Here is a 10,804-nt window from a genome sequence, read left to right on the forward strand (position 1 = left end):
AAACAAGTTCATGAGAACCAAAATATGACCTTGAACACATCCCACATGAATTTAAAAATCATCTGAAGAAAAGATTTGATGTATTCGACACTAAAAACATAAGACCAGACGACTTGTGGGATGATATCAAGAACATCATACAGGAAGAAAGAAAAAAGTCATTAAGAGGACAAGAAAGAAGGAAAAGACCAAAATGGATGTCAGAAGAGTCACTGAAACTTGCTCTTCAACGTAGAGATGCTAAGTCAAATGGAAGGAATGAGGAGGTAAAAGAGCTGAACAGAAAAAAATTAAAGGACAATTCCAGAAGTTAAAGTCAAATGTTATAATGAAATGTGCAAAGACCTGAAGTTAGAAAGCCAAAAGGGAAGGACATGCTCAGCATATCTGGAGGTAAGAGAACTAAAGGGAAAAATTCAAGCTTTGATGTGCAATATTGAATGATTCTATGGGCAAAATATTGAATGATGCAGAAAGCATCAAACAAAGATATAAGGAATACACAGAGTCACTGTACCAAAAAGAAATGGTTGATGTTCTACCATTTCAAGAGGTAGCATAAGATTAAGAGCCATTGACATTAGAGTAATAAGCCCAAACTGCACTGAAGGAATTGGCAAAGAACAATGCTTCAGAAATTAAAGGAGTAAAAATTGAAATCTTTCAACAAAGTGAAGCAGCACTCAAGGCACTCACTCATCTCTGCCAAGAAATTTGGAAGACAACTACCTGGCCAACTGAGTGGCGGAGATCCACATTTGTGACCATTCCAAACAGTGTGACCTAACGGAATAATGAAATTATTAGACCATTTCATTAATATCCCATGCAAGTAAATTTTTGCTAAAGATAATTCAAAAACGGCTGCAATCATACATTGACAGGGAACTTCCAGAGATTCAAGCTGGACAGAAGAGGACATGGAATGATGCATCTAACTGAAAGCAGAGAATATCAGAAATATGTTTAACTGTGCTTTATTGACTATGCAAAGGGTTTTGATCATGTGGATTATAACAAGCTATGGACAGAATTTTGGAGAATTGATATTCCAGAACACTTAATTGTACTCATGAGCAAACTACATAGAGCAAGAGGCAGTTGTTCAAACAAAGCAATGGAACATGGAATTATTTTAAATTAGGAAACGTGTGTGCCAGGGTTGTAGTTTTTCACCATACTTATTCAATCTGTATGCTGAGTACATAATCTGAGAAGCTGGGTTATATGAAGAAACAAGTGGTATTAGGACTGGAGGAAGACTCATTAACAACCTGCAATAATCAGATGATACAATCTTGCTTTCTGAAAGCAAAGAGAACTTAAAATACTTACTGATGAAAATCAAAGACCACAGCATTCGGTATGGTTTGCATCTCAATGTGAAGAAAACAGATACTCACCACTGGATCACCACTGGATATGTAAACAAAGATACTCACCACTGGATATATAAATAGAAAAAGATTGAAGTTGTCAAAGACTTCATTTTGCTCAAATCAACCAACAACACTCATGGAAACAGCAGTCAAGATATCAAATGACGTATAGTATTTGGCAAATCTGCTGCAAAGACCTCTTCAATAACTTCATATACATGTGAAAGTTGGACCATGAATAAGGAAGACCATAGAAGAAATGCTGTATTTGAGTTATAGTGTTGGAGGAGAATATTAAAAGTACCATAGATTGTCAAAAGAACAACTCAATCTGTGTTGGAGGAAGTACAGCCAGAATTCTCCTGGGAAGGCAGGATGGTCTGACTTCATTTCTCATACTTCGGACATATCATCAACAGGGACTAGTCTCTAGAAAAGGATAGCATTATTGGTAAAGTGGAGGGTCAGTGAAAAAGAGGAACACTCCAACAAGATGAATGGGCACAGTGGCAACAGCAATGGGCTCAAACATAGCAATGATATTGCGGTTGGCACAAGACTGGCAGTATTTCATACTGTTGGGCATAGGGTCATTAAGAGTCAGTATTGACTTGATGGTACCTAATAACAACAACAATAAATTTCATGAACATTGATTGCACACTTGTAAAAAGCTGAATTGACTAAAGTTTTGTGATAGATATATTTACAATAACTACATCAAAGGAAGAGCTGCTAAGTCTATTTAGTACATCCAAAAACCTAATGGGATTTGGCTTCTTGGTTTGGAGGTTTATGGCAATAATTTATTGGATCATTCCAGTTCATAGACTTAACTATGTATTTAGTGCTGCTCTTCTACTGCCTAGTTCACTGAGTAATGCTCGAGGTCTTAAAAACACGTAAAAGGTCATCCCAGGCACAACAACTAGTAACCTAAAGCAACAGAAGAATCAGGACTAGGAAGAAGAGATGATAAATGTGGCTAAATGCCTCCATGAGCAGGACATGTTAGATATTTATGATTTCAGGGACTGAAAGCAGAATATGCAATGTCACAGATGTCTAACAGTGAGAACTAGGTCTTTCTGCTTCTTTTTTATCTTTTCCAAGGAGCTCTGGTAGCTCTGGTTATGGTCAGGCTGCTAATCTCACGAACAGCAGTTCAAAACTATCAACTGTTCTGTGGGAGAAAGATGAGGCTTTCTGCCCCCGTAAAGATTTACAGCCTCAGAAACCCTGTACAGGGTTGCTATGAGTCGGAACCAACTCCATGGCACACCACTACCACCACCACCATCTATCCAAAGACTGCTTCAACGTATTCTTCTGGTCCAAACCCACTGAAAGGCCTTCCTTGAAGGAAACAAGCAAGTTGTCTGTAACAGATCCATTCTTGGTATTTCTTTTCTTACCCAGTTACTTTTTAAGTAAATTCATAGATTAAACTTCATTTCTCAGGTATTGGTGTTCACAGATAATGATAAGCACTCCAGAGTATGTTAGACAGGTGCTTGCTCTTTCTTTCTTTTTTTCCTTCTTCAATTTGCAGACCAAAGTAAAGATATATTGGAGGAATGAATTGGAATACCTCTGTGAAGCAAAAATCTTATTATAAAAAACTATTGGGAACATTAATGTACAAAGGTAATGCATTTTTTATTCTTTGTAACTGTTGTCAGTAGCAATTCAATGATTATTAATGGGGAAAGAATATTAAAAGTGTCATTTACCTTTCATATTTTATTGCCCTAGCTTATATTCTATATTTTGCTAAGCATCAGTGATATGTGACTGTTTATGTTCAGAAAATTTCTTTGCTGTCTTGGTGATTGTGTTGCCAAAAAAGATTTTGGAGAGAATAACCTGACCATTGCTTCCGTTATTTGTTTCAAGGATCTATGAGGGTGAGTCAAAATTTTTAATCATTTTAGAAAGCACAAATATATCATTTTTCTGCATAATCACCTTACTTTGCTATATACTCTATCTGTCAACAAGTTTTCATATTCTCTTATTTAAAAAAATGTTTTAGGCTGAACTTTGAGCACTGATATCTTCACTTCTTCATCAGAGATAAATCTTCACCCTTGATAGGCTGTTTTCAGGGGACCAAACAGCTGAAAGTCTGATGGAGCAAGATCGTGATGTGAGGGAGGATGCTTTAACACCTCAAAATGAAGAGTTTTTGCAGAGTGTCAATTTGTGTGCAAGACCACTACACTTTTGGACAATAGTCATCTGCTGAAGTTTAGGCTTCAGAAGACGACTAAACTGAAGTTTAGGCTTCAGTTCTTCAGTGAATATCTCACTACAAAAAGCACTGTTGATTGATGAACCTTTTTCATGATAGTGTTCCAATACTGGTCCTTGAGAATCCCAGAAAATTGTAAGCATCAATTTTCCAGCTGATGGTTGAATTTTGAACTTTTTCTTGGTCAGTGATTAAGGATGTTTCCATTCCATATTCTGCTGCTTACTGTTAGGAAACTGTTAAGAAGTGTTTCAAATAATGTTTACACAAGAAATAAATTAGGTGTGTAATATAATGAGTACATATATACAAAAAGAAATTAAGCAACTTCAGAAACATGTATAGCAAATAGGACAATTAAATAAAAAGTTAAAATGAGAATTTGTGAATTTGAAAAGCAGGCATTATATAGTATTATCTTGGCTCTCAAAAGATGATATTACTACGTTTTTAAAGTTTCTTTTCTTTTCCATATATCAGATTTCTCAGTTTAAAAACCAAGATAATTATATAACTTCTTTCAGGATTCGTTTTCATTTTTTAAGAATACCTGTTAACCAAAAAATGTGTAGTGTTTCTGATAATTTTATACAAGAAATAAACTGCTGTCTAGTACTTTTATAATAATATTAAGATCCCATTCTTTTGATAATTCTCTGTTAAGACACCTTTTAATTTTACATCAACTGTTTGTTGGCCTTTCTTGATATTTAAACACAATTGATTCTTGGTTAATACCAACATGACTTAAATATCTTCTACCCAAGTTTTCTCAGGAGCCCTGGTATCTTAGTGGACTAACAAGGTCAAGAGGTCCAGTCCACCTATAACTCCATGGGGAAAAGATGAGGTTTTTCTGCTGCTGTAAATATCTACAGCTTCAGAAATCCTATACAGGGTCACTATGAGTTAGAATTGACACCACTGTGCACCATCACCACTCAACCATTTTTAGTATAACTAAATAGTAATAGTCATCATTCATCTGTCATTTTGTTGTATTGTGGTATGTTTCTGTGATGCTGAAAGTATTTTAAATACCAGAAAAATCACAAATGTGGACAGATTTCAGTGGAGTTTCTAGACTCACATAGACGAGTAAGAAGTATACCATTTCTGAAAAGTTAGCCACTGAAAACCTTATGAATAACAGTGAAGCACTGTCAGAAGCAGAACCCCTCAGGTTAGAAGTAACTCAAAATATAACTAATAAAGAGCTGCCTCCTCAAAGTAGAGTTGACCTTAATGATGTAGATGGAGGAATGTCTTCAAAACCTTCATTTGCTGATGGACCACAACTCAAAATGAAAAGTAAGAGCAACAAACATCCATTAATAGTCAGGATATGGAATGCATGAAGTATCAATTTAGAAAAATTGGAAGCTATCAAAAATGAATTGGAATGCATGAAGAACTATCTCCTGGTTATTAGCAAAGGAAATGCCATTTTGAATTCGTCACTAATAAGGCTTACTGTGCAGGGAATGACAAAATGAAGAGGAATGACATCACCTTCATCATCAAACAGAGCACTCCTTTCAAAGTGTATCTTGAAGCACAGTGCTATTGTAATAGGATAATATCCAATCCAAAAATCTACAAGGAAGACTGATCCCCATCCAAAACCTTCTGAGATGTGAAATTCCCACTTGAAAAGACAAGCAAACCATCCTGGAGCAGCTAGAGGAACAGAATACTTCTTGAAAAAAAGACCAGCAGGGAAAAGCAAATACAAAAATGGCAGACTGATTGGCTGCTACAAGACCAAGCAAGTCGTTTTCTGGGGAGCCATCAAGACAAGCAATCAAGTCCCTTCAGGACAAACCCCCTCCCAAGACTGAAACTCAAAGGGAATACATAAGCAGGTATGTGGGCTTGTTGGTGACCACATTGGTCTACTGGTGGGAGGAAGTGGGGGGAAAGCAGCAATGAAGAGATGGGCTGAGTCCAACCAAGTTACATAGATCCCCATTGACCTGGAGTATGGTGAGAGCTCATTGATTTGGTGTGTGGTAAGACCTGGGGACTCCTGAGCCCATGGCCAAGGACACGGCCACAGAGGGCTAGATCTGAGAGTGAAGTATCCAGTTGATATGAAGAGAAGGCATATGCACAAGAGCACTCAAACTTGCAGACAGTGCCCATTGGACCTAGCTTCAATGGCTGGATTTTCAGATACTGACTAAAGTAATGAAAGGGGGAGGGGACTTTTTTTTTTTTTAAAAGAAAACAAGTGTAAATAGTAACAATCTTATGAGCTTGACCTATACTTATGAACTTGCTTAAAATGGCAACCAAGAGGGAAAGAATTTTTACAGCAAGGATCATTCCCATCCCCTCTGTACACAGAGGGCTGATAGGGATGGGCAACTTAGACATTGGCTACCTAAAATGTGGAGCTGTAAAGGCACAAAGTGACTGGTTTATAAGTTTTCAAGAGAGAGTTCAGATTCAGAGTATGTGGGAGAAAGTAAAATCCCCACTGAGTGGTTTTCATCCTGTCTAATACAGAAACGGCTACAATCATACATTGACAGAGAACTTCCAGAGGTTCAAGACAGATTCAGAAGAGGACGTGGAATGAAGGATATCATTGCTGATATCTGATGGATCTTGGCTGAAAGCAGAGAATATCAGAAAGATGTTTACCTGTGCTTTATTGACTACGCAAGGCTTTCGATTGTGTGGATCATGACAAGCTATGGACAACATTGTGAAGTATGAGTATTCTGGAACACTTAATTGTACTCGTGAGGACTCTGTACCTGGACCAAAAGGCAGTTGTTCGAACAGAACATGGGAACACTGAATATTTTTTAAATTAAGCAAGGTGTGCGACAAGGTTGTATTCTTTCCCCATACTTATTCAAACTGTATGCTGAGCAAATAATCTGAGAAGCTGGGTTCTGTGAAGAAAAATGTGGCATCAGGATTGGAGGAAGATTCATTAACAACCTGTGATATGCAGATGATACAACCTTGCTTGCTGAAAGTGAAGAGGGCTTAAAACATTTTCTGGTGAAGATCAAAGAGCACAGCCTTCTGTATGGATTGCATCTCAATGTAAAGAAATAAAAAATCCTCACCACTGGACCAATAAATAGCATTCTTATCAATGTAGAAAAGATTGAAGTTGTCAAGGACTTCATTCTTCTTGGATCAACTGTCAACACTCACAGAAGCAGCAGTCAAGAGATCAAACGACTTATTGCATTAAGCAAACCTGCTGCACAAGACCTTTTTAACGTGTTGAAGAGCAAAGATATCAGCTTGAGGACTAAGGTGCACCTGACCCAAGCCATGGTATTTTCAATAACCTCATATGCATATGAAAGCTGGACAGTGAATAAGGAAGACCGTAGAAGAATTGATGTCTTTCAGTTATGGTGTTGGAGGAGAATATTGAAAGTGCCATGGGCTGCCAAAAGAACCAATAGATCCGTTTTGGAAGAAGTACAGCTAGAGTGCTCCTTGGAGGCCAAGATGACCAAACTTCGTCTCTCATACTTTGGACATATTGTCAGGAGGCAGCAGTCACTAGAGAAGGATATCATGTTTGGTAAGGTGGAGGGTCAGAGGAAAAGAGAAGGGTCAGAGGAAAAGAGATGGATTGGCCAAGTGGCAGCATCGATGGACTCAAGCGTGGCAACAATAATGAAGTTGGCCCAGGATTGAGCAACTTTTCATTCTGCTGTGCATAAGGTCGCTATGGGTCTGTATCGACTCAATGGCACCTACCAACAACAACAACAAACATGTCTGGTGAAAAGAGATGGTGTCAAGATGCTCATGATTCAATAGTGAGTAATTGTTATCATGACTAATTGAAATTGTCACAATTGTAAAGGTAGAAGTTTGGTAGAAAAATGGGTGAGTGATTGGTCTTACAGTCCCAGAATGGAGAACCCTGGGACCATCAAGGGAGAAGAGCAGGAATGGAGTGTGGGACCTTACCCAGAAAAGTGGCAATGCCAGAGCTGGAAGCAGAGATGATGATATAGAGAGACGGAACAGCTGAAGATTCTAGACTCATGGAGGGAGAGGGGATGTGTGCTGGCGGCTGGGGGCAGGATTGCAAGGTGTGCCCTTTGGCTGTTTGAATGATTGTATATTCCTGAGTGTTTTGATGCACATCCAAAAAAACAAAAACAGAGGGAATAGAAGAAAATACTGTTGAATGATGAAGCATGCAGGAGGTTGTAATCACTGCAATGAAATGAACTGATGATCACCCTTATAAACTATCACTCAATTCACAATAAAAAACTACAAAAAGTAATTATTTCATTGGACTTGTGTCAACTGTAGAAGAAGAAAAGTATTGGTTCTGCAAGGCTGTACAATAAAGAGGACTTAACTCAGCTATGGATAAGGTAAATACTTAATAAAAATGTGACATTTAAACGGAGGTTTGATGATCAGTGAAAGTGGTCAAATAGATATTTCACAAATAATAGTTTGCTATTTTTTTATTTGTTCTTTTTTAAGATTTTCTCTTCATATATTTTACACACTTTTATTTAAAATTGTGGAGTCCTGGTGTGGCGCTGTGGGCTAATGCGTCAAACTTATTTGAACTGTAAGGTCAGTTGTTCAAGCTCACCAGCTGCTCCTTGTAAACCCTATACAGGGTCACTATGGGTGGTAATCGACTTGACAGTACTTAACAACAACTATTTAAAATTGCCTCACTTCTAAACAGCTGATGTATAATTTGAATGATTTCCTCAAGACTAGTCTTATAACAGAATACCAGTGTTACACAGAATATAATTTGAGAAATATAGCTCAATATCTAGCTACATTATTTCTACACAAAGACCTGAAATTATATAGTTTTCCACACTCTTCATCTATATTGGCAGATTATGAAACTGAACGCTGAGATAGTTTTTTAATAATGACTATTCTTTACATATCTACTACACCTTTTATCTCTTCTCTCATTTTATATTCTGGTAATGCCTCTAACTTTCAGAACACAGGAAGGGCATATGTTCATGGATCATACTTATAATTATACTTTACCACCTGGTCTAACTGGCACATCATCCTTGTTAATTAACCAGCTCCCAATGAGTCAACTTCAAATGATAATGATTACATATTGTTGGCATAGAACTGTGTTCATTGGGTTTCAATTGCTGAATGCTGACAACAGATCCCTAGGACTGTCTTCCCAGGTACATTGTGTGGATTCAAACTGCCAACTTTTCAGTTAACACCCAAGTATGCTAAACATTTGCACTATCCAGGAACCCCAGGCCAATTACCCATTTCCTCTGTGTACATTCTGACACATCGTTATCCTATAGGATGGAGTAGGGCTGTCCCATAGGGTTTCTAAGGTTGTAATCTTTATGAAATGTCACAGAAGGCCTAGTAAATCTAAACCACCAACCTTTTGGTTAGCAACACAATGCTTACCCACATTCCAACAGGGCCTTTCAATTAGGGTTCTTCAAATTAACTGATGATGTTTGGAAAAAGCTTGCTTTTCTTCTCCAAAAATAAATCTGCAAGGGTTTATGTTTAGAGTTCCCTGTAGCCACAGTTGTATGCTTCTAGGAATAGGTAGCTTCAGAGACTAAAGCTAATATGTGGAAAGAAATATAGAGAGAAGGTATTAAGGTGGAAAGACAAAAGAGGGAACAAGAATGAGAGCATGATTGGAACCACCGGAAAAATAATTCAAGAGAATTTATATTTCATTAACATCAAGATCTTGGAGTGGCAGTGAGATCTTGGAGTGGCAAGATTTGGAGTCCTGGTGTGGTGCTGAGGGTTAATGCACCAGACTCCAAGGCTGTTTTAACTGCAAGGAGCAGAAAGCCTCATCTCTCTCATGCGGAGGGCCTGGTGGATTCGAGCTGCTGACCATGGGGTTCACAGCCATATTCTTAACCACTACACTACCAGGCCTTGCTCCTTCAAGATGGCAGATTGGGTTGACATGTAGTGAGGAGCACTGACAACAACAACACAGAATACCAGGCCAAGAGGGCTCATGAGATGGTGTTGGAACTCTGAAACAAATATAAAGGTATGTTTGGAGGATCGGAAGGTTTAGAGCTAGGGAATTTGCAGGAGAATCCAGAAATCCATTGTTTTATGGATCAAGACACTCAGCTGTTCCCGGAGCCACCATCATGGGAGAGAATATCTTGATTGTGTCAGGATTGATAATATCAGTAGAGAACATCTTGATTGTATCTTGATTATATTGATTGTATCAAGATTAACATGGAAATTTAAAATGACAGTATCAACATAAAACCAAACGGCCACCACTCGTCTGTCTGTAGTGCTGTGGTGGATTGAGTTGCTGTGATTCTGAAGGCTCTGCCACTGGTAGCCACCGGTATTTTAAATAACCAGAAGGGTCATCCATGATGGACAGGTTTCAGTTGAGCTTCCATACAAAGACAGACTAGGAAGAAAGAGTGACAAACTACTTCTGAATCGCTAGTCACTTAAAACTCTATGAATAGCAGTGAAACACTGTCAGATACAGGACCAGAAGGTGGGGAGGCACTCAGAATGTGACTGGGAAAAAAAAAAACGCCTCCTCAAGGTAGAGTTGACAATGATGACGATGATGACGTGAATAGAGTTAAGCTCGGGGGCGAAAAGCGCACAGAACTTTCATTTGCTGATGGCCACAATTTAAAATGAAGAGAAACAGCTGTAAACATCCACTGAAAATCGGAACATTGACTGTATGAAGTATGAATCTGGGAAAATTGGAAGTTGTAAAAAATGAAATGGAACGCATCAACATAGATATCTTAGACATTAGTGAGCTGAAATGGATTGGTATTAGCCATTTTGAATCTGACAACCACATGATTTACTATGCAGGGAATGACAAATTGAAAACAAATTATGTTGCACTCATCGTCAAAAAGAACATATCCAGATCAGTCATGAGGTACAATGCTATAAGTGATAGGATAATATTCATGCGCCTACAGGGAAGTCCAGTTAATACTACTATTATTCAAATTTATGCACCAACCACTAGGGACAGTGAAGATGAAATAGAAGAATTCTACCAACTTCTTCAATCTGAAATCGATCAAACATGCAATCAAGTTGTATTGCTCATTACTGATGATTGGAATGCAAAGGCTGGGAGCAAAGAGGAAGGACTAGTAGTTGGAAAATTTGG

Source organism: Chrysochloris asiatica, unplaced genomic scaffold, assembly GCF_000296735.1.
Source record: "Chrysochloris asiatica unplaced genomic scaffold, ChrAsi1.0 scaffold00048, whole genome shotgun sequence".
Lineage (NCBI taxonomy): Eukaryota > Metazoa > Chordata > Mammalia > Afrosoricida > Chrysochloridae > Chrysochloris > Chrysochloris asiatica.